The sequence below is a fragment of the Callithrix jacchus genome, chromosome 6 (genome assembly GCF_049354715.1).
Source record: "Callithrix jacchus isolate 240 chromosome 6, calJac240_pri, whole genome shotgun sequence".
Lineage (NCBI taxonomy): Eukaryota > Metazoa > Chordata > Mammalia > Primates > Cebidae > Callithrix > Callithrix jacchus.
In genome coordinates, this window is record NC_133507.1 from 34,377,053 (window position 1) to 34,402,508 (window position 25,456).

The window sequence follows — 25,456 nt, forward strand, 5'->3', positions numbered from 1 at the left end:
CATATGAGGAGAATGGAGAGATCCAAAATTGACACCCTATCGTCAAAATTGAAAGAGCTAGAGGAGCAAGATCAAAAAAACTCAAAACCCAGCAGAAGACAAGAAATAACTAAGATCAGAGCTGAACTGAAGGAGATTGAGATACGAAAAACCCTTCAAAAAATCAATAAATCAAAGAGCTGGTTTTTTGAAAAGATCTACAAAATAGACAGACCACTAGCCAGATTGATTAAAAAGAAAAGAGAGAACAACCAAATAGATGTAATAAAAAATGATAAAGGGGAAATCACCACAGATTCCACAGAAATTCAAACCATCATCAGAGAATATTACAAACAACTCTATGCACATAAACTAGTAAACCTGGAAGAAATGGATAAATTCCTGGACTCCTGTGTCCTCCCAAGCCTAAACCAGGAGGAAGCTGAAACTATGAATAGACCAATAACAAGGGCAGAAGTCGAGGCAGCAATTAAGAGCCTACCACACAAAAAAAGCCCAGGTCCAGACGGGTTCACAGCCGAATTCTACCAGACACACAAAGAGGAGCTGGTACCATTCCTTCTAAAACTATTTCAAATAATCCAAAAAGAGGGAATCCTTCCCAAATCATTTTATGAGACCAACATCATTCTGATACCAAAACCCGGCAGAGACCCAACGAGAAAAGAAAACTTCAGGCCAATATCCATGATGAACATAGATGCAAAAATCTTCAATAAAATATTGGCAAGCCGATTGCAACAGCAAATCAAAAAACTTATTCACCATGATCAAGTAGGATTCATCCCGGTGATGCAAGGTTGGTTCAACATACGGAAGTCTATAAACATAATTCACCACATAAACAGAACCAAAAACAAAAACCACGTGATTATCTCAATTGACACAGAGAAGGCATTTGACAAAATTCAACAGCCCTTTATGCTAAAAACCCTCAATAAACTCGGTATCGATGGAACGTATCTCAAAGTAATAAAAGCTATTTATGACAAACCAACAGCCAATATCATACTGAATGGGCAAAAACTGGAAGCATTCCCTTTGAAATCTGGCACTAGACAAGGATGCCCTCTTTCACCACTCCTATTCAATGTAGTTCTGGAAGTTCTAGCCAGAGCAATCAGGCAAGAAAAAGAAATAAACGGTATTCAAATAGGAAAGGTGGAAGCCAAATTGTCTCTATTTGCAGACGACATGATAGTATACCTAGAAGACCCCATCACCTCAGCCCAAAACCTCCTGAAACTGATAAGCAACTTCAGCAAAGTCTCAGGATATAACATCAATGTGCAAAAATCACAAGCATTCGTCTACAACAATAACAGACTTAAAGAAAGCCAAATCAAGAACGAACTGCCATTCACAATTGCTACAAAAAGAATAAAATACCTTGGAATACAACTCACAAGGAACGTAAGGGACCTCTTCAAGGAGAACTACAAACCACTGCTCAACGAAATCAGAGAGGACACAAACAGATGGAGAAACATTCCGTGTTCATGGTTAGGAAGAATTAGTATCGTGAAAATGGCTCTATTGCCCAAAGTAATTTACAGAATCAACGCTATCCCCATCAAGCTACCATTGACTTTCTTCACAGAACTGGAAAAAACCACCATGAACTTCATATGGAACCAAAAGAGAGCCCGCATAGCCAAGTCAATTCTAAGCAAAAAGAACACAGCGGGGGGCATCACACTACCGGATTTCAAACTATACTACAAGGCTACAGTAATCAAAACAGCATGGTACTGGTACCAAAACAGAGATATAGACCAATGGAACAAAACAGAGGCACCGGAGGCAACACAACATATCTACAACTATACAATCTTTGATAAACCTGACAAAAACAAGCAAGGTGGAAAGGATTCCCTGTTTAACAAATGGTGTTGGGAAAACCGGCTAGCCATGTGCAGAAAGCAGAAACTGGACCCCTTTCTGACACCTTACACTAAATTTAACTCCAGGTGGATTAAAGACTTAAACATAAGACCTGGCACCATGAAAACCCTAGAAGGAAATCTAGGCAAAACTATCCAGGACATAGGAGTAGGCAAAAACTTCATGAACAAAACACCAAAAGCATTGGCAACAAAAGCCAAAATAGACAAATGGGACCTAATGAAACTCCACAACCTCTGCACGGCAAAAGAAACAGTCACTAGAGTGGATCGGCAACCAACAGAATGGGAAAAAATTTTTGCAGTTTACCCATCTGACAAAGGACTGATATCCAGAATTTGCAAAGAACTCAAAAGGATTCACAGGGAAAAAACAAACAAGCCCATTCAAAAGTGGGCAAAGGATATGAACAGACACTTTACGAAAGAAGACATATATGAGGCCAACAATCATATGAAAAAATGCTCATCGTCACTGGTCATCAGAGAGATGCAAATCAAAACCACATTGAGATACCATCTCACGCCAGTTAGAATGGCGATCATTAAAAAATCTGGAGACAACAGATGCTGGAGAGGATGTGGAGAAAAAGGAACACTTTTACACTGTTGGTGGGAGTGTAAATTAGTTCAACCATTGTGGAAGACAGTGTGGCGATTCCTCAAGGCCTTAGAAATAGAAATTCCATTTGACCCAGCAATTTCATTACTGGGTACATATTCAAAAGACTATAAATCATTCTACTATAAGGACACATGTACACGAATATTCATTGCAGCACTGTTTACAATAGCAAAGACCTGGAATCAACCCAAATGCCCATTGATAATAGACTGAATTGGAAAAATGTGGCACATATACACCATGGAATATTATGCAGCAATCAGAAATGATGAGTTTTTGTCGTTTTTAGGGACGTGGATGAATCTGGAGAACGTCATCCTCAGCAAACTGACACAAGAACAGAAAATGAAACACCGCATATTCTCACTCATAGGTGGGTGATGAAAAATGAGAACACATGGACACAGAAAGGGGAGTACTAAACACTGGGGTCTATTGGGGGGAAAAGGGGAGGGCCAGTGGGAGGGGGAGGTGGGGAGGGATAGCCTGGGGAGAAATGCCAAATGTGGGTGAAGGGGAGAAGGAAAGAAAAGCACACTGCCATGTGTGTTCCTACGCAACTGTCTTACATGCTCTGCTCATGTACCCCAAAACCTAAAATCCAATAAAAAATTAAAAAAAAAAAAAAAGAAAGAAATTGTCAAGGGAATGTTTAGGCCAATATAACAAAATTTCATGTTGTTATTTGATACGTGCAGGTAAATATTTTTTCCAGTTATTTGTCTTTTATTTCTGAGGCAGTGACCCCTGGAGAGTCCTAACCTCACATGGTGGTTCTCAGTTCCTCTCTAGCCCATCCCCTCAATTGCCCCGTCAATTCCTGTTTGTTGAAACCCAGTCTTCTGGGGTAGGGCCACCGTCCCCCAGCTGTGCTGCTTCTGGTTCTGGGTGCAGGGCATCATGTTACAAGCTGTCCACTCAATTTTCAGTGATTGCTTTTGTTTCTGAGGATTCCCTTACTTTTCATTAAGTTCGCATTGCTTACAAATATGTCTTACTACATACTACCCAGTGCTGCTTTTTGATTGCAGTGGGAGGCAGGTTCTCTCATCTGCTGCACAGATGGCGGTGGAGGCCTTGTTCTCTCTGCCTGCAGTTTGAGGTCCCATCATTTCTCCCTACCTGGAGGCAGCAGTCCCTCAGCACCCTGTCCTGACTGCCTGCTCTAACCCATGGCCTGCCCTAAACCACTTCTAGACACCTGTCAAAGTCACCTTTTTCACATGTAAATCGGATCACAAAACCCCCCAGCTTAAAGATGCTGAGTGATGCCTACATCTGTGCGGTCTCTGGCCTGATCCCGCCTGAACTGGGCACCCTCTCCCTCTCCCAGCCGGAGCCCAACCCAGGGCTACCCAAAAATATTTGCTGGCAGTTCGCTCCCAGGGAGTGCTCCTCTTCTGGCTGTGGGAGGGGGTGGGGGGAAAGGTGAGGGTGGGGGAGTAAGGTGGGGGTCGGGGGGAGATGGGGGTAGGGGGGAGGTGGGGGTGGGGAAGCGAGGTGGGAGTTGGGCCCTTTTGGTTCTCAGGCGTCATCCCAGGGAGTGTACCTGACCTCTGTGGAGCTCAGCCGTGTTCCCCATCCCCCACTTTCCTTCTGTGCTCATGACTTTCAGAGTGGGGGCTCCCTGCAGCCAGCCCACCCGCCCACGCTCCCCCTACACTCCCCCACCTCCCCCACTTCCCATACTTCTTGTGACAGCACAGGCCGGGGTCAGGCCCAGGGGCACCTGAACCCAGCAGGCAGCAGTGGAGACTGAGCTCAGGCCTGCTGGTGACACCAGTGGGGTTCAGGAGGCCAGAGCAAGCCCCAGGCAGTCCTTAAGGTGCAGGGCTTTTGTGACAGGCAGAGCAGAAAAGTGGCCAGCCACAGATCCAAGCCCACCAGATTAAAATCTAGAGACATTTTTGAATTAAATCATTCCTGCAGGCCTAATCCTTACTTTTTTTTTTTTGCTTTAAATATTATTATATATATTTAAATAATGTCAACTCATAGTTTTCTTCCACTTTTATTTTAGGTTCAGGGGTACCGTGCAGGTTCGTTACATGGGTGAATTGCATGTCTCTGGGGTTTGGTGTGCAGATAATTTGGTCATGCAGGTGGTGAACATAGCACCTGACAAGTAGTGTTTTGATCCTCTTGCTTCTTCCAGCCCTTGACCCTCATGTAGGTCCCAGTTGGTTGTTCCCCTCCTGTGTCCATGTGTGCTCATGCTTACCACTCACTTATAGGTGAGAACATGCAGCACTTGGTTTTCTGTTCCTGCATTGATTCACTTAGGATAATGGCCTTCAGCTGCATCCATATTGCTGCAAAGGACATAATTTCATTCTTCTTTCTTTCTTTCTTTATTATTTTTTATTGCATTTTAGGTTTTGGGGTACATGTGAAGAACATGCAAGACAGTTGCATAGTTACACACATGGCAGTGTGTTTTGCAGCCTTCCTCCCCTTCACCCACATTTGGCATTTCTCCCCATGCTATCCCTCCCCAGCTCCCCACTGCTGTTCCTCCCCTATTCCCCCCAATAGACCCCAGTGTGTAGTACTCCCTTCCATGTGTCCATGTGTTCTCATTGTTCCTCACCCGCCTATGAGTAAGAATATGCGGTATTTCATTTTCTATTCTTGTGTCAGTTTGCTGAGAATGATGTTCTCCAGATTCATCCATGTCTCTACAAAGGACATGAACTCATCATTTTTGATTGCGGCATAATATTCTATGGTGTATATGTGCCACATTTTCCCAGTCCAGTTATCATCGATGGGCATTTGGGTTGGTTCCAGGTCTTTGCTATTGTACAGTGCTGCAATGAACATTCGTGTGCATGTGTCCTTATAGTAGAATGATTTATAGTCCTTTGGATATATACCCAGTAATGGGATTGCTGAGTAAATTAGAATTTCTATTTCTAGGTCCTTGAGAAATCACCACACTGTCTTCCACAATGGTTGAACTAATTTACACTCCCACCAACAGTGTAAAAGTGTTCCTATTTCTCCACATCCTCTCCAGCATCTGTCTCCAGATTTTTAATGATCGCCATTCTAGCTGGCGTGAGATGGTATCCCTTGCATCTCTCTAATGACCAGTGATGATAAGCATTTTTTCATATGTTTGTTGGCCTCATGTATGTCTTCTTTTTTAAAGTGTCTGTTCATATCCTTTGCCCATTTTTGAATGGGCTTGTTTGATTTTTTCTTGCAAATCTGTTTGAGTTCTTTGTAAATTCTGGATATCAGCCCTTTGTCAGATGGGTAAACTGCAAAGATTTTTTTCCCATTATGTTGGTTGCCGATTCACTCTAGTGAGTGTTTCTTTTGCTGTTCAGAAGTTGTGGAGTTTGATTAGGTCCCATTTGTCTATTTTGGCTTTTGTTGCCAATGCTTTTGGTGTTTTGATCATGAAGTTCTTGCCTACTCCTACGTCCTGAATGGTTTTGCCTAGATTTCCTTCTAGGGTTTTTAAGGTGCCAGGTCTTATGTTTAAGTCTTTAATCCATCTGGAGTTAATTTTAGTGTAAGGTGTCAGGAAGGGGTCCAGTTTCTGCTTTCTGCACATGGCTAGCCAGTTTTTCTAACACCATTTATTAAACAGGAAATTCTTTCTCCATTGCTTGTTTTTGTCAGGTTTATTAAAGATTGTATGGTTGTAGATACGTTGTGTTGCCTCTGATGGCTCTGTTCTGTTCCATTGGTCTATATCTCTGTTTTGGTACCAGTACCATGCTGTTTTGATTACTGTAGCATTGTTGTATAGTTTGAAGTTCGGTAGTGTGATATCTCCCGCTGTGTTCTTTTTGCTTAGAATTGACTTGGCAATGCAGACTCTCTTTTGGTTCCATATGAAGTTCATGGTGTTTTATTCCAGTTCTGTGAAGAAAGTTAATGGTAGCTTGATGGGGATAGCATTGAATCTGTAAATTACTTTGGGTAGTATAGCCATTTTCACGATATTGATTCTTCCTAATTACGAACATGGAATGTTTCTCCATTTGTTTATGTCCTCTCTTATTTCGTTGAGCAGTGGTTTGTAGTTTTCCTTGAAGAGGTCCCTTACATTCTTTGTAAGTTGTATTCCTAGATATTTTATTCTCTTTGTAGCAATTGTGAATGGCAGTTCAATCTTGATTTGGCTCTCTTTAAGTCTGTTATTGATGTATAGGAATGCTTGTGATTTTTGCAGATTGATTTTATATCCTGAGACTTTGCTGAAGTTGCTTATCAGTTTCAGGAGTTTTTGGGCTGAGGCGATGGGGTCTTCTAGGTATACTATCATGTCGTCTGCAAATAGAGACAATTTGGCTTCCACCTTTCCTATTTGAATACCGTTTATTTCTTTTTCTTGCCTGATTGCTCTGGCTAGAACTTCCAGTACTATATTGAATAGGAGTGGTGAGAGAGGGCATCCTTGTCTAGTGCCAGATTTCAAAGGGAATGCTTCCAGTTTTTGCCCATTCAGTATGATATTGGCTGTTGGTTTGTCATAAATAGCTTTTATTACTTTGAGATACGTTCCATCGATACCGAGTTTATTGAGGGTTTTTAGCATAAAGGGCTGTTGAATTTTGTCAAATGCCTTCTCTGCGTCAATTGAGATAATCACGTGGTTTTTGTTTTTGGTTCTGTTTATGTGGTGAATTACGTTTATAGACTTGTGTATGTTTAACCAGGCTTGCATCCCTGGGATGAATCCTACTTGATCATGATGGACAAGTTTTTTGATGTGCCGTTGCAATCGGTTTGCCAGTATTTTATTGAAGATTTTTGCATCTATGTTCATCATGGATATTGGCCTGAAGTTTTATTTTCTTGTTGAGTCTTTGCCAAGTTTTGTTATCAGGATAATTTTGGTCTCATAAAATGATTTGGGAAGGATTCCCTCTTTTTGGATTATTTGGAATAGTTTCAGAAGGAATGGTACCAGCTCCTCTTTGTGTGTCTGGTAGAATTTGTCTGTGAACCCATCTGGACCTGGGCTTTTGTTGTGTGGTAGGCTCTTAATTGCTGACTCAACTTCAGACCTTGTTATTGGTCTATTCATAGTTTCAGCTTCCCCCTGGTTTAGGCTTGGGAGGACACAGGTGTCCAGGAATTTGTCCATTTCTTCCAGGTTTACTGGTTTATGTGCATAGAGTTGTTTGTAATATTCTCTGATGATGGTTTGAATTTCTTTGGAATCTGTGGTGATTTCCCCTTTATCATTTTTTATTGCATCTATTTGGTTGTTCTCTTTTTTCATTTTTATCAGTCTGGCTAGTGGTCTGTCTATTTTGTTGACCTTTTCAAAACACCAGCTCTTGGATTTATTGAATTTTTGGAAGGGGTTTCTGTGTCTCTATCTCCTTCAGTTCTGCTCTGATCTTAGTTATTTCTTGTGTTCTGCTAGGATTTGAGTGTTTTTGATCTTGCCCCTTTAGCTCTTTCAATTTTGATGATAGGGTGTCAATTTTGGATCTCTCCACTCTTCTCATATGGGCACTTATTGCTATATATTTTCCTCTAGAGACTGCTTTACATGTGCCCCAGAGATTCTGGTATGTTGTTTCTTCGTTTTTGTTGGTTTTGAATAACTTTTTATTTCTGCTGTTATTTCATTGTTTATACAGTCAACATTGAAGAGCCAGTTGTTCAGTTTCCTTGAAGCTGTACGGTTCTGGGTTGGTTTCTGAATTCTGAGTTCTAACTTGATTGCACTATGATCTGAGAGACTGTTTGTTATGATTTCAGTTGTTTTGCATCTGCTGAGGAGTGCTTTACTTCCAATTATGTGGTCAGTTTTAGAGTAGGTGTGATGTGGTGCTGAGAAGAATGTATATTCTGTGGATTTGGGGTGGAGAGTTCTGTAAATGTCTATCAGGTTTGCTTGTTCCAGGTCTGAGTTCAAGCCCTGGATATCCTTGTTGATTTTCCGTCTGGTTGATCTGTCTAATATTGACAGTGGAGTGTTAAAGTCTCCCACTATTATTGTGTGGGAGTCTAAGTCTCTTTGTAAGTCATTAAGAACTTGCCTTATATATCTGGGTGCTCCTGTATTGGGTCCATATATATTTAAGATCGTTAGCTTTTCTTGCTGTATCAACACTTTTACCATTATATTGTGTCCTTTTTTGTCTTTTTTGATCTTTGTTGCTTTAAAGTCTATTTTATCAGAGATGAGAATTGCAACTCCTGCTTTTTTTTGCTCTCCATTTGCTTGGTAAATCTTCCTCCATCCCTTTATTTTGAGCCTTTGTGTATCCTTGCATGTGAGATGGGTTTCCTGGATACAGCACACTGATGGGTTTTGGTTTTTTATCCAATTTTCCAGTCTGTGTCTTTTGATTGGTGCATTTAGCCTATTTACATTTAGGGTTAATATTGTTATGTGTGAATTTGATACTGCAATTTTGATTCTAGCTGGCTGTTTTGCCTGTTAGTTCATGCAGATTCTTTATTTTGTTGATGCTTTTCGACATTTGGTATGTTTTAGAATGGCTCATACTAGTTCTTCCTTTCTATGTGTAGGGCCTCTTTCAGGAACTCTTGTAGAGCAGGCCTGGTGGTGACAAAATTTCTGAGTACTTGCTTGTTTGCAAAGGATTTTATTTTTCCTTCACTTATGAAGCTCAGTTTGGCTGGATATGCAATTCTGGGTTGAAAGTTCTTTTCTTTAAGGATGTTGAATATTGGCCCCCACTCTCTTCTGGCTTGTAGCATTTCTGCCAAGAGATCTGCTGTGAGTCTGATGGGCTTCCTTTTGCGGGTGACCCAAGCTTTCTCTCTGGCTGGCCTTAGCATTTGCTTTTTCATTTCAACCCTGGTGAATCTGACGAATATGCACTTTGGGGTTGCTCTTGTTGAGGAATATCTTTGTGGTGTTCTCTGTATTTCCTGGACTTGAATATTGGCCTGCCTTGCTAGGTTGGGGAAATTTTCCTGGATATTATCCTGAAGAGTATTTTCCAGCTTGGATTTATTCTCTTCATCACATTCTGTTACACCTATCAAACGTAGGTTAGGTCTCTTCACATAGTCCCACCTTTCTTGGAGACTTTGTTCATTTCTTTTTGCGCTTTTTTCTCTTATCTTGGCTTCTCATTTTATTTCATTCAGTTGATCTTCGACTTCTGATATTCTTTCTTCTGCTTGATCAATTTGGCTGTTGAAACTCGTGCATGCTTCGCAAAGTTCTCGTTGTGTTTTTCAGCTCCTTCAGTTCATTCATATTCCTCTCTAAGTTGTTCATTCTTGTTATCATTTCCTCGAATCTTTTCTCAAATCTTTTTTCAAGGTTATTATTTTCTTTGCATTGATTTAGAACATGTTCTCTTAGCTCACAGAATTTTCTCATTATTTACCTTCTGATGTCTGATTCTGTCATTTCATCACACTCATTCTCCGTCTAGCTTTGTTCCCTTGCTGGTGAGAAGTTTTGGTCTTCCGTAGGAGGCGAGGCATTTTAGTTTTGTGTGTTTTCCTCCTTTTTGCACTGGTTTCTTCTTATCTCTGTGGATTTATCCCCCTGTCGTATGAGTAGTTGCTGACTTTTTGATTGGGTGTTTGAGTGGCCGCCCAGATTGTTGAGATGAAGTATTTCTGTTACTTCGTTTTCCTTCTAACCGTCTAGCCCCTCTTCTGTATGACTGCTGAGGTCCACTCCAGGCCCTGCTTGTCTGGGGTACACCTGTAGCAGCTGTGGAACAGTGAAGGATGCTACCAGTTTCTTCTTCTGCTATCTTTGTCCCAGAATGATGCCTGCAAAATGTCAGTCTGATCAGTCCTTTTTGAGGTGACTCTTTGGATATATGGAAGTCAGGGAGCTGCTTGAGGTGATGGTCTGTACTTTATAGGAGCTCAAGTGCTGAGCTGTGAGCTCCTTGTTCATTCAGGGCTGTTAGGCAGGTGTGTTTCAGTCTACTGCAGCAGAACTTATAAAACCCTTTTTTTCCTCAGATGCTCTATCTCGACGAGTTAGGGCTTTTTTTATTAGTATCTGTTGCACTGTCCTGCCCAGCTTGGATTCAGTCTAGTCACTATTTGCCTGCCGAGGCTCCGCCCTGCTACCTCGGGGTCTGCCCTGTTGCCGTGGGCTCTGCCCTGCTGCCATGGTCTCTGCGCAGCTGCTGTGGCTTCCACCCAGCTTTCATGGGCTCCGTCCTACTGTCATGGGCTCTGCCCTGTTGCTGTGGGCTCCACCCTGTTGGCAGAGTCTCTCTGTTGTGGGGGGTTGCTTCGGAAATGGCAGGCTGCGTCAGAAATGGGAGTGTACCTCAGTAGGGGCAGAATGCCTCGGTAATGGTGGACGCCTCTCCCCCACCAAGCTGCACTGTCCTGGATTCAGCTGTGTCTGCAGTGAAACTCTCAATCCCAAGCGTTTCGAATCGCCATTTTGTTTGTCCCTGTGGGGGTGGAACCCGTTGAGCCTGATCACATGGCTCCCTGCCTCTGAGCCTTTTTCTCTCTCTTTTTTAAGTTGAGCGGTTGACTCTCTCCCACGTGTTTCAGTTGCCTGCTGATAGGGCACCGGGATCTGTGTGATTTCCTGTGCAGCAACCCACTGTGCCAGCTCAAATGTCGCATCCTGGGAATCTCCTGGTCTGGCTCACTGTCCAAGTCCTTTTTAATCAGATGGATATGCTAATCTGCCCTCCCAAATCTCAGACTGCTGGTTTAACAGGGCACTCAGACCAGTGGGTTTTGTGTGGAGTGCCGCTGCACTGTGGCTCCGGCCGAAATGGCCACACCAGCCGAAAGGGCTGCGCTGGTGTCCTGTGTCTCTCCCACACCTGGGAGTTTCCCCGTTCTGTGGGCAACAAAGATCCGTCTGGAAATGCGGCTTGGACTCACCCTCTGTACCTTCACTGAGGGCTGCAATCCTGGGTTGTTCCTACCGCGCCATCTTCTTTTCTCCCTCATTCTTTTTTTTTTTTTGTTTTGAGATGGAGTCTCGATCTTATTGCCCAGGCTGGAGTGCAGTGATTCAATCTCTGCTCACTGCAACCTCTGTCTTCTCAGTTCAAGCGATTCTCCTGCTTCAGCCTCCTTAGTAGCTAGGATTACAGGGGCCTGCCACCATGTCCAGCTAATTTTTGTGTTTTTAGTAGAGGCAGGGTTTCACCATGTTGGCCAGCCTGGTCTCAAACCCCTGACCTTAGGGGATCCACCTACCTCAGCCTCCCAAAATGCTGGGATTACAGGCATGGGTCACCACACCTGGTCAATTTCATTCTTTTTGCATTATTTTTAATTGGCACATGGTAATCATACATATTTATAGGGAACAGTATGATATTTCAATACATGTATTCAGTGTAATGATCAAATCAGGGTGATCTGTCTCTAAGAACATGTATCACTTCTTTCTGTTGGGAACATGAAAAGTCCACTCTTCCGGCTACTTGAAATTATGTGATAAATTGTTGTTAATTATAGTCCCGATGGCACTATAGGGCACGGGAACTTCCTCCTCCTAGCTGGCTGTCCAGCTGTCTCTTTTAACCAGTCTGTGGCCCTCCCCTACTGCAGGCCTCATCCTGCTAACATTAAGCCCAATTGTTGTCACAGTGTGGGGAGAAAAGCTTGGGATGACCAACCATGGGGGCGGGTGGCAGTGGTGAGCTGAGGTCAGCCCTGGAGGTGCTCCTGACACAGCCTGTGAGCTGCCCATGGGGACAGACAGATGCGTGTGTCTGCCTCATGCTGGCGTTGGAGTTCATTTCTTCTTTATGTGTCCAAAGGATGACTTGAAGTAACACTGATGGATGGCAGCCCTGTGGCCAGGGTTCTGCCAATGCCTCTGGGGCAGCATCACTAAAACCACCCCAACAGTTGGGCCTTTCAGGTGCCAGGCTGTCCTGGGTCTTTCAGGTGGACGTTTCCATGGACCAGAGTGAGGCTTCCCAAATCGCAGTCTGGAGCCCTTTCCACCAACACAGCAGGCCCAGGAATGAAGGACACTGGAGGACGCATTGCTTATGACCCTGACTGCAGCCTCCAGCACCCCTCTTGTTTCCTCTCTCTGGCCACTGGGGCAATTCCCTGTTGAAAAAAAACTGAATCTAGAATTGCACTTTTTTTTTTTTTTTTTTTTAACACCACTCTTAGCTCATACCTACAGAATTGCAGTCTTGAGACATTTTGGACACAGTGTGTGGCCAAGAGCATTCTTTAAAAGAAGGGTCTTGAGGATGCTAAAATTACACCTTGATTTTAAAAAATCCACTATAAGCAAGTTTATGTCAGGAAAACATCTATTTTATTAAACAAATAGTACTTTTCTGAAAAATGGAATTTCCTATGATTTCTACAAGTGAAGCTAAGGGGCCCTGTGTCTGAACTCTATGCAGAACTCTCACCCCTCTCTCTCTCCTGTTTTTCTTCCTTCTTCATTTTCTCCCTTCATTGAATATTTATTGTCTAATGTTTTCAAGGACACAGGACATGGCTTTTGTTCTCAGAATAGTCATAATCCAGTGTGAGCAATATGCAAAAACATAGTCAATTAGAACATCAAGTGTCTGGCCTCTGTCGCAAAAGGTAGTCACTCTAACAGCCTGATTTGCCTTCTCCTTATTGGAATTTCGGTTCCCACAAAAGCCAAGTCATAATATCGGTCAACAATCTGATGGATACCAGGTAAACTGCACTAGCCAGAGCACAGAGGTGGCCCTGTAAATTGTTACAATAATTTATAGATAATATGATTGTCTACTGAGGGAGCCAAGAAAATCAATTAAATAAGTTCTTAGAAATAACCACATTTAATAACATGTTTGTTATAAGGTAAGGCAGGTTAGGTTTTCTGAGAGTAGCAGAAAACTCCCAAACAGTGGCTTAAACAACATAGAGAATTATACAGGATTTATATGAAGAAAGCCACAAACTTGACTTGGGCGCATAAAAAAAGAATTGAGTAAACTGATGTTTCTCAGTGAGTAGAAGAGATATTGTGGAGATACTGACTTTAATACCTAAATCTATCACAATTTCAAACAAAATATTGCTGGGATGTTTTTTGTATTTGAAAATATGAGTTCATCCGGAGAAACTAGCAAATGAAAATAAGACAATGTTGAGAAAATATTTTATGAGGGAGATATATCTTCTTAGATACTGAAATGCTTTAGAAAGCTACAATTGGCCGGGTGCAGTGGCTCACGCCTGTAATCCCAGCACTTTGGGAGGCCGAGGAGGGTGGATCACAAGGTCAAGAGATCAAGACCATCCTGGTCAACATGGTGAAACCCCGTCTCTACTAAAAATACAAAAAATTAGCTGGGCATGGTGGCGCGTGCCTGTAATCCCAGCTACTCGGGAGGCCGAGGCAGGAGAATTGCCTGGACCCAGGAGGCGGAGGTTGCGGTGAGCTGAGATCGGGCCATTGCACTCCAGCCTGGGTAACAAGAGCGAAACTCCGTCTCAAAAAAAAAAAAAAAAAAGAAAAAAAAAAAGAAAGCTACAATCAATAAAATGGTGTTATTTCAACAGAAATAGACTGATAGACTGAAAAACTGTTAAGATGACCAAAAACCCATAAACGTGTATGCATTATATAAACATAGAAACTTATTTGTTATGTGCACATACACACATATATTTAGTTTATGATAAACCTGGCACTTCGGACCAGTGGGTGAAGCATGGATTGTCCTGTAAATGACAGTATTGGGAAAATGGGCTAACTGCTGGAATGAATAAAGGCAAAGCTATTAGGTACACAGTGTGTACCCTAAATAATTCTAGATGAAATTTAGGTTTATGTGTAAAAAATGAAAACATAAGCATAGGAAGAGATTACATAGGTGAATATTTTACACAATCTGTGGCAGGTTGAGGTTTTCTAGCACAGCCTCAAAGGCATAAAAACCTAGTATAATTTGAGTATGTAAAAATTAAAAGAAAATTTTATGCTTCAAAATATCATCAATAAAACTTGAAGGTAAAGTGCAAACTGAAAATCAGTTTTTGGGGCACACTTGTACTTTTTAACATGTCAGAAGGCTGTGTTGATCAGCCAGGAGAGGAACAGACAGGCAGCACGAACATGACAGAAGTGCCATGACAGGACTTCACACTGCCCGCAGTTCCTGGGGAGTCATGCCCTTTGATGATAGCAAGAAACGCAGATTTAAAATACTGAAAGAATATGTCTCTGCCTATCAGAAAGACATAGATATGAGTTTTCCACCATCTTTCCGCACTGCCACATGGTGTGCATGAATGTCCTGGCTGATGCTCTCAGGAGCATCAACAATGCCAAAAAGAGAGGAAAATGCCCGGTGCTTATCAGGCGGTGTGCCAACATTATTGTCCAGTTTCTCACTGTGATGATGAAGCATGGTTACATTGGCGAATTTGAAATCACTGATGATCACAGAGCTGGGAAAATTGTTGTGAACCTCACAGGCAGGCTAACAAGTGTGGCGTGATCAGCCCCAGATTTGATGTGCAACTCAAAGATCTAGAAAAATGGCAGAATCATCTGCTTTCGTCCCACCAGTTTGGTTTCATTGTACTGACAACCTCAGCTGGCATCATGGACCATGAAGAAGCAAGGCGAAAATACACAGGAGGGAAAATTCTGGGATTCTTTTTCTAGGGATGTAATACATATATTTACAAATAAAATGCCTCATGGATAAAAAAGACAGATATGATACAAAGAATAGTCTCCAAGACAACTGTGAGAGTTTAAATTGACAGTAACCTTTTCTTTAAGCTTGACATATATTTCAAAAACTTTATGCTAGTGGACTCAAGAGTATAAACTTTGGGTTTGGGTCTCTAGCCTAAAGAAATAAAGATTATGTACGTGGACTTTCACTGCAGCATTATCTATAATAGCAAAAAACTGGAAAAGATGGAACTGCCCAACTATAGAGAAATGGTTGTGCTAGTAATGCCAGCTCTCTTTGATGATTAATTATGCAGCCATCATGATCAAGTTTTTCAGGAAGAGTTAATGACACAGAAAGTGACCATGCTGAAATGGAAATCAAAAGATGTAGCCATATACAGGGCAAGGGCACAGGGCAGAAGGCTGGATGCAGGCTCTGATGGACATGTGCTCACTTGGTCCTGCCTCCTGGCAACACTGCTGTGCCTGTGTGTGGCATGCCTGGCCTCCTGCTCCTCTCACCACTCCTGCTGCCACGGGATTTGGCTAATGTTAAAAACCATTTCACAGCGCCCTCTGGAGGTGCCATGGAGGGACTGAGTCAGGTGTCCTTGGCCGCTCACCTGAGGAGGCAAAATAGCTAGCCATTAAGACATCCTGTGGGGCCTGGGTCTTCCACTGACATCAGCCACAGAAGTGAGGAATTCCCTCTTCATCTCCCAAGGGGAAGCCAGACCACTTTGTGCTTCTTGAGTAAGGAGGATGATTGTCCAGTGCTGGGAGGTGAAAGCAGCTACTGCAGGGGTGAGATAGGGACCCCCTCAGCGTGGATCCTCAGGTCTGAGAGGAGTTCCCTCTGCCTTCCTTCCTCCTGCTCCCCTTTTCTCTTCTCTCTACCCTTTTTTTCCTTCTCACACATCTCTCCTGTTTCTACACAATCCCTAACATTTATTGCGGGCTCCTGAAGAGCCACGCCACGCCACTTTACACCTGCAACCTCATTTCATTCTCAGGAAACCCCATGAGGCCACGCAATTCTTACTCCATGTACCAAGTGAGCCATTTCAGGTGCAGAGAGACTGCTTTTTACCCAGAGATCCTAGCATGAACCCTTGGTACTGGGCAGGGTCTCCAGAGAAACAGCTCTGGAGTACAGATACACACAGAGATTTGTGTCAACCCATTTATGCCTGAAGTTGAGATTTTTTGAATTTTTGCAATCAGACCTTGGCAACAACCTTGAGCAGTAGGATATAAATAACTCCCACATGCTTAGCGTTCCAATAATGGAACACTAGGCATAAATGGATAAGGAGTTGGCCCGTGCAATTAAGGAGGCTGGCAGGCCCAAAGCTTCAGGGTGGGCCAACAGGCTGAAGAGCTAGGAAGAGCTGATGGTGTGGCTGGAGGCTGGGGTGGCTGCTGCAGAGCCCCCTCTTGCTGGAGGGAGGTCAGTCTGTGTTCTGTTCAGGACTTAGAGTGTGGGACAGGGCCCACCCAGACTAGGGGGGCAATCTGCTTTCCTCAGAGTCTGCTGGTTTAAATGTTAATCTCCTAAACAGTCCTAGCAACATTTAGAATAATGTTTGGTCACATATGTGGGCACCATCGCTCTGCCAAGTCACACATAAAACCAACCATCTGAGTCTCTCCATCTGAGACTCCCTGCTAATGTTCTGAGCCTTGTGGGGAAACACTATGAAGAAGGAAAATAGAAAAAGTTCACAGAGTCATTAAATTAACATGGTGCAGTGCGATCTGTGTGCTTTGGCCATGACCCCAGAAGGACTTGTGAGGTCTCTTAATGTGTCTTTTGCCTGCCTCCCTGGGGCTGGCCCCTGTGCCTGTGTCTCCTGACACAGCACAGGTGTGCAGTGAGCACCGAGGGTGGTGCCGTTTTCCCTCCCTGCATGGGCCTGGCTGTGCTCAGAGGGAGTGAGCTGGGTTGGGCAGTTCCCTTGGGCCTCTCCAGCGTCCGTGGGAGGGGCTGAGTTCCAGTTGCAGGTTTGTGGTCTCCACTGTCCAGTGCCTGCATAACTCCTCAAGGTGGCAGGGAATGGGAATAGCTTGGCCTCCTCAGGGTCCTGTCATGGACCTGCCACTGGGCTTCCCAGCACTCTGGGAATCGAGCAATCCATTGTCCTCATGCCATGATTCGTCCTGGGAAGCCCCAGAGGATATAAGAGTCACTGCATTCCTTATTTCATTCAAAAATGATGTCACTCCTACCCAGCCAGACCTGTGCTTAGCCCTGGGGACACAGAGGGACTTGTTCCTGCCTCTAGGGAGCTCCTGCACAGAGGGGACAGAAAAGGGTATGTGTAATGTGCTGAGGTAGATGGAAGCATGGGGAGGGTGGTGCACAGTGGAGGGCTGCCTGGAGGAGGTGACAGCTACCTAAGCACTGGAAGCAGCCAGACTAGGCTGAGCATGAGGGGAAGGGGTGGGCCCAGGTGTGAAGTTGAGAGGCCCAGTGCAGGTGAAGACGAGGCTGGGGAGTGCCCAGCAGCTCACAGCACAGGAGTTGGGGATGACATGGACAGAGGCAGCCCTACAGGTCTTTCCTCAGGAAGGCCTCGAGTGGAGCCCAGTGTTCAGACACGCCTCTGCAGCATGCTCGGCTCTTAGATAGGGGATGTGGCACAGCTCAGCTCTGGCATCAGGAACTGTGGCCCCCTGGCAGCTGGGCACAGTTCTCACTGGCACAGTGCCTGGCAAGGCAATGCACAATAAGAATCATGAGCAGGGTTGAGCCTCAGCACCCTGCAAGTCATCGGAGACATCTTGATGGGTGAAAAGGTGTCCACTTGTGCTTATGGTTTGCTTCTGGTGAATACAGTAGCTGGTGGTTATTATGAAACTCCTCGACCTGCCATAGGCCTCCCCAGTGGGCAGAAGTGGGTGGAATTAGTGCGCTGCCCCCAGGCTGACACTCATGGCGGTGATGGGTGGTTACCCCTCGACAAGGAGGGGAGTGCCCTGGACTGGGAGCGCAGGTGTGTTCATCACTTTGACCTGCATGGAACCCACATAGAGGGAGGAGGGTTGCAGCTCTGCCCCCTCTGGCTGTCCGGCCCCACCTGTCCTTCCCCAGACATCCTCTGGACACTTACCCTGCCGGGGCCTCTGCTGCTCACTCACGTCACCCTCTCCATGGATGAGCCATGGTTTTTGCCCTTGGGAGCTCACAGGTGAGGCAGCAGACTCAGGTGCCCATGTGTCTTGGTGTGAGAGACCGTGGCTGAGGTGGCCAGAGTGTGGACAGGGCAGGACTCCCCAGAGAGGCAGCTCCTTGCTGAGCTTTGAGGAATGCTCACAGGGCAGTGAAAAAACCCTCGGTTTTGCAAGAGATTCAAGTAATTCTCAAACAGCATGATTCTATGTGTTTCAGTGAGTGAAGGAGACAATTTTCATGATGACAGTTTGCAAAGTGACTTGGCTCGGAGACAGCAGGCCCCACCAGACTAGCCTCTCTCATTTTTATTTTATTTTTACTTTCATCTTCAACAGTTCTTCTTATGAAATGTCCTAGTTCTATAAAAGAGTGTAAAATACATGCCATTTAATGAATAATATCACAGGCCCTAGGGTACCTACCCTAGGTCAAGAGACAAGACATGACTAATACCTGCCATTCCCTCCCTCCTTGGCAGAGGTGCCTGTGATCTAGAGTTTTGTGTTAATAATAGCCTGGTTGGGTGTCGTGACTCATGCCTGTAATCCCAGCATTTTCCGAGGCTGAGGTAAGAGGATCGCTTGAGCCCTGGAGTTCAAGACCAGCTTGGGCAACAGAGTGTGACCCCATCTCTGCAAAGAAAAAGCAATAACCTTATTTTTCCCAGCATATGGGTCCCTGCCATCTGCTGCTCACTTACCCCCTTGTTTGGCTGGTGTGGGGCTGGGACCGCCCTCCCTCAGCCTGTGGTTCACTGCTTTCGCTCCTGGCTGTGTGCTGCAGATAATCTGTGATGATGGATGTGCCTGTAGGAGTCTGCTTCATTTTACCTTGTGTAGTGTATGACAGTGGGCATTTGCCAGGATTGATTTTTCCGTTCTGGTCCTGAAGAGCATGCAGGCTGTTGCCACGTGTTTGCGATTATGACACAGCTGCTGTGAAAGTCCCAGTGGCAGCTGACATGTGTGTGCAGGGGATTCTGGAAGGCAGTAGTTCTCAGAGTTGGTTTGGGAACACCTGGGATCCCAGACACATTCAGGGGGACTGTGAGGTCAAAACGATTTTCATGATAATACTGATACATTATTTGCTTTTTCACTGTCATTCTCTCACAGATGTGTGTTTGGAAGGTCTGCTCAACTCAGGGACACAGTATTTTCCAGGTGGCGGATGGGTAATGTTACAAAATCATGCATGGTTAAAAGAGCCATTCAAAGTGAGACACCCAGTGAATTTTAACATATATGAGTATGACAATCCACTGGTATGGTTTTGGGTTCCACATTGCAACCAATCTTTAAGGAAGTACCACTTATCAAATTTTGGTGTAAAACCTAGAAGGAATATCCAGTTAGCTGAAAGGCTACTGGAAGACTCCTTACTTTTCTGACTCGGTATCTGCACAAGGCTGTTTTCTTCTCATGGTCTGACCAAGCAAACAAAACCACAGACTGAATGCAGAGGCAGATCCTGGTCCACGCCTCACACATTGCAACCTGTGTGGCCTCTTGGCTGTTTGGGGATGGCTTTTTTTTTTTTTTTTTTTGAGACAGAGTTTTGCTCTTTTGCCCAGGCTGGAGTAAAGTGACATTATCTTGGTTCACTGCAACCTCTGTCCCCCAGATTCAAGTGATTCTCTTGCCTCAGCCTCCCAAGTAGTTGAGATTATAGGTGCCCACATATAAACCATGTCTGGGTAATTGTGTATTTTTAGTAGAGATGAGGTTTTGCCATGTTGGCCAGGCTGGTCTTAAACTTCTGACCTCAGGTGATCAACCTGCCTCCGCCTCCCAAAGCGCTAGGATTACAGATGTGAGCCACTGTGCCTGGCTGGGATGGCTCTTAAATTTGCCTTTTATCAATGTCACTAGACTGTTTCACCTGGAAGCTTTGGCACATTAATGCCAGAATTCCTACATTGTGGCAGGGTTTTGAAGGCTGCTGTATATACAATGGGGTCTCCAAATCTGTGAGTTCTGCATCCATAAGATTCAATTAACTGTGGAATTGAAAATATTTGGAAATAAAATGTGCATCTGTGATGAACACGTGCAGAGTTTCCTGTCATTATTATCTAAACAGTACAGTAAAGCAACTACTTACACAGCATTAACATTGTTTCAGGTATGACAAGTAATCTAGAGATGATTTGAAGCACTCGGGAGGAGGTGTGCAGGTTATATGCAGGTACTCTGCCATTTTATACAAGGACTTTGAGAATCTGCCAATTTTGCTATCCATGGGTCCTGGGATCAATCCCCCGTGGATACCAAGAGACAACTGTATTAACATTTTAAGAGCCTGGACCTTGCTCCCCTCATAACATTTCTGGTACAGATGCCTCTGGCACCTTAACTTGTTTCCATTACCTTCGTCTGTTCCAGCTATGACTTTAATGGCAGGTGGTGGGTAGACTTCACTGCAGTGGGAAAAGGGTGGTGACAAATGGATTCTGCATAATCTTCTTAATGTGACAACTTTCCATTTCAAACAGGCAGGCACTGAGACATCAAAGCAACCAAGCGCAGCCCTGACATTGAGCCGCCGCCGCATACTGTGAGGCTGCTGCTGTTGGCTCTGCATGATCAGGAGAATGGAGATCAAAGGTGCTCATTATGCAATGAGTGCTGTGCCTGTGCCTGCCTGGGTCGGGCCTGAGAGACGGTGCTGATGGGGCACTTTGGGGCGGCCCTGGGCAGTCTGGCTCAGGCTCTGGTTGTTCCTAGGGCAGGAGGTGCCCAGTGCCAGGTGACAGAGGGTCACCTGGAGATGGCTTCCTCTGGCCACTCCCAGGGCTTGATGGCTCACAGGTGGTTTGCTGAGTGAACTACTGGAGTGATGATGGCACTGGCCTTGGGCTAGGGACTGCTCGGGTTTATAATCTCTCTAAGGGTCTCTCCACAGAGCCCTTTTGGCTGAGCTCTGCTGCCTCCCCAGCTCCTCTGCCCTTCCCTGGAGCTCCAGAGCCTCCTCTTGGCAGCCCTGGGCCTACACCCTGCTGCTGGGGGTTCACACGGGACCCTCTTTGTGGGCAGTGCCCTTCCAGTCCTGCTGTGCCCTTTTCTCTAAAAGGGCTTTTCCACTTGGCACAAGACCAGATAACAAGCCCTCCTGATGCTGCCACGCTACTGGCATGATCCTCTGGTGCACTTTCCACCCCAGACTGCCTCAGTGAGGGCTGGGCTGCCTTGCTCTCTAGTGCACTCCAGGGCCTGGAGGCTGCTGGGAGCAGAGACCATGCCTAATAAATGTGTGGTACACCAGTGGATAAATGCACCGGCTCAGTAGTCCTAGATCACTGAGCTTCAATAGTGCCTAACTCACATGGTTAAACAAGATAACATAAAGCAGTGAATCCTAGCTGTTTTAGATCACTGACCCCTTTGAAAAATCTGATAAACGTGGTCAACTGTCTCCTCAGAAAAATGCATGTATGCACAGTGGCAATTTTGAATATGTGAAATGCTTTCTATAAAATTTATAAAATTAGTCAAGAAAAAAGGGAGGATCAGAAACAAAATTAAACCCAGCTTGCCCCCATGCTCAGCATTGATCACTAGGCCAGCGTCCTCTGCTTCTTCATAGCTGTTTGGTGCTTGTTGAGTCAGAATTACATGGATCCTATTACAAGATTAGAGCTCCCCTATCTGCTCTAGAGATAACATGCTCTATGAAATGTTAGGTTTTCCCTGTGAGATATCCTTGCAGGTCCTGTATATCAGTGAAACTACTAATGCCAGCTGCTCTGTCAGACCTTATGAAAAGCCAATTCACCAAAGAGTGCAGTTTCCATATCCTGATGACTTCATCCCTCTTACCCTGACCAATCAACAATTTAAGTTTTCCAGGCCCTCACCCTCTGTATTCCCCTTAAAAACCCTAGCCCAGAACTCCTTGGGGAGATGGATTTAAGTGTCTCCTCCCATATCCTTGCTTGGTGACCTGTAATCATTACACTCTTTCTCTGCTGCATCCCTGCTGTCTTGGTGTATTGTCTGTTACTGTGGAGCAGGGATATTAACATGGTGGTCCTGTAACACACACTCACGGGAAGTTATCCTAATATCCACCCCATACATTCTCTGCATAGTTAATACTTTTCTTCTATGTGTTTTTGAACTTCTTGCACATATCTTTGTTAAGATTATAGCGGACAGGCAGATAGCCCTGCTTTCTCTGTGGCTTATCACAGTCCACATTCTTTTTCTGTCTCACAAAAGTCTGATCAGTGGCAGAGCAGGCTTGAAGATGGCCTGATCCACAGAGTCATTCAGAGATCCATCGTCAGGATGTGGATCCAATGTTCTGAGGTTGTGCAGGGCAGTGGGACCCTGGGGCTGGCCACCAAACCATCCTTCCCTCCTATTCCTCTGGGCCTGTGCTGGGAGGGGCTGCTATAAAAGTCTCTGAAATGCCTTTGAGGGCTTTTCCCCATTGCCTTGGCTATCAGCATTTGCCTTATTTTTAGTCATACAAATTTTTGCAACCTGCTTGAATTCTTCCCCTGAAAATGGGCTTTTTTTTTTCTAACACTTGGCCAGCCTGCAAATTTTCCAAACTTTTATAATCAGCTTCTTTTTAAAATGTAAGTTCCAATTTCAGGTCATTTCTTTGCTCATGCATATTAGCATAGGTTGTTAGAAGCAGCCAGGTAACACTTGAATACTTTGCTCCTTAGAAATGTCTTCTACCAAATACCCTAAATCATCTGTCTCAAGTTCAGTCCACAGATCCCTAGAATAGGAGCACAATGCAGACAGGCTTTTCACTAAAGCATAATAAAAGTGACCTTTACACCAGTTCCCAGTAAGTTCCTCATTTCCATCTGAGACCTCCTCAGCCTGGACTTCATTGTCCCCATTACTACCAGCATTTTGGTCATAACAATTTAACCAGTCTCAAGAAAGTTGAGGACTAAGCTCTAATATTTTATCTTACCCCAGTTCCTACCTACGAAGTATAGGGAGTCTTGCCCTACAAACCATAAATTCTCATCAGATGGGTTTTATTTTACCCTGTATATTGTGAGTTGCTTTTCAATCTGACTCTTGTATAACATTATGTGACAAGGAAAAATATTTAACCCCAAAATATATTTCCTTGCCATATCTTAAAATTGCCCTGCAAAGTCTCTTGTGAAAAAAATCCACGTTCTATACAGAATCCCCTTCCTCCTTTGTTTTCCTTCCTTCCCATATCCAGGAGCTAATCAACTAAGAGCCAGGCAACCTTTTAAGTCCAATAAAAAACAATTTACAACCTGGTCTCTCTAAAGTCTGCTATCTAAGAGCCTCCTCTGCACAATAAAACTTGGTTTTCACAATTCTTTATCTTTAACTTGAACATTCCTTTCTATCCATCCCAGGTCTTCAGACAATCTCAACTAATTGTCAACCAGAAAATGTTCAAATTTACCTATATCCTGGAAGTCCCCACTTTGAGTTGCTCTGCTTTTCTAACCAAACCAAAGTATTTCTTAAATGTATTTGACTGATGTTTCATGCCATCCTAAAATAAATAAAACCAGGGTGTACCCCCACCACCTTTGGCTCATGTTCTCTGGACCTCCTGAGGACTGTCATGGGCCATGGTCACTCATATTTGGCTCAGAAATCTCCTCAAATATTTTACCGAGTTTTACTTTTTTCATTAACAGTTTCAAACTTTCCCTCATCTTCCTATCTTCTTCAGAGCCCTCCAAACCTCCAGCCTCTACCTGTTACCCAGTTTTCACATTTTTAGGAATCTTTATAGCAGTGCCCCTTTCCTCGGTACCAATGTTCTGTATTAGTCCATTCTTGCGCTGCTGTAAAGAAATACCTGGCACTGGATAATTTACAAGGAAAAGAGGTTGCATTGGCTCCTGGTTCTGCAGGCTGTACAGGAAGCAAGGCAGCAACAGCTTCTAAGGAGGCCTCAGGAAACTTGTAATCATGGTGGAAGGTGAATGGCTAAAGCAGGAGGAAGGCAGAAGGATTGGGGAGGTGCCACAGATTTTTAAATAACCAGATCTCATGAGAAATCAGGACAGTACCAAGATTGAATCTGCCACCATGATCCAATCACCTTCCCCTCTAACACTGGGGATTACAATTTGACATGAGATTTGGGTGGGGACACAGATCCAAACCATATCACTGTCCCTCACTCAGACCAAGGCATACATAATTTTCTCTCTCCCTGAGCATCCCATGTTCTGATAGTTCCATTATTGTGTTGTCGCCTGCAGCTCAGTGTCTGCCCTGTGCTGAGTGCTGTCCTTTAGAGGGCAACACTGTTTACTACTCACCTCCTAGGCTAGATACTAACACACAGTAGGTGCTCAGTAAATGCTTTTCTGAATAAGCCATTCAGAAAAAACTGCTACAATGGGTCTGACTATGATTAGAAGGAAGTGTGGGTCCCCTCTGCCTGTCTTAAGGCTTTTCCTTTCCCTGCTACCCACCCCTCCTCTATGTAGGTTGGACTGTCTCTCCCCATGTCCTAACTCTGCTGTGTCCAGGACATCTTTGCAGAACTGCAGGTAGTTAGGAATAGGGGACCTCAAGGAGGACATAGTAAGAGACGTAGCAATGGAAGTTGTAGGCACCCCCCAAAGGCCCGGGGATCCACAGACGGGCTAAACAGGGATGATATGGTCAAATTTTCTCTCTGGAAGCCACAGGAACTGGCATCTGAGAGATGAGAGGAGAGTCAGGTCAGTTCACTGAGCAGCATGCTCTGGATGGCCAGTGAGCTCTAGGTGCTGTGGAGAATCTCAGGGGGTGAACAGAGATAAGGAATCAGGGATGGTGAGGGAGATGGACTGGTCAACAATTGCCGGTCAGCAGAGTGGTGGTGAGAGGGCACTATCTTATGTGTGGGTAAGTGTGCCAAGGGTAGGAGGAGGCCTGAGCAGAGGGGAGGGTCAGGGCATACCTGCAAGCTTCTGGACTCACTTTCTGTGAGGCTGCACCCAGGATGACCTCTGCCTTCCCAATGGAACAATGAGGAGGGAGATTGGAGTTCCACGGGAAGCTGATGAGTTTTAGTTTCCTGAGGGACCAACACTGACCTGACCTCTCATTCTGATACAAAGAATTAACCATAAAATGTCTCCATCAAAGGTGGCTTGGTTCCCACTTGCAGGGTAGTTGCTGAAGGCCCTG

General features: G+C 44.6%; 1 long non-coding RNA gene and 1 pseudogene across 3 annotated transcripts in view; both read left to right on the top strand.

Annotated features, from left to right (window-relative positions):
* Positions 1-25,456, top strand: part of LOC103793689 (uncharacterized) — a 142,029-nt gene that overhangs the window by 93,413 nt on the left and 23,160 nt on the right. The gene's annotated exons all lie outside the window — the stretch shown is intronic.
* Positions 14,091-15,140, top strand: LOC118154518 (small ribosomal subunit protein uS8 pseudogene; annotated as a pseudogene).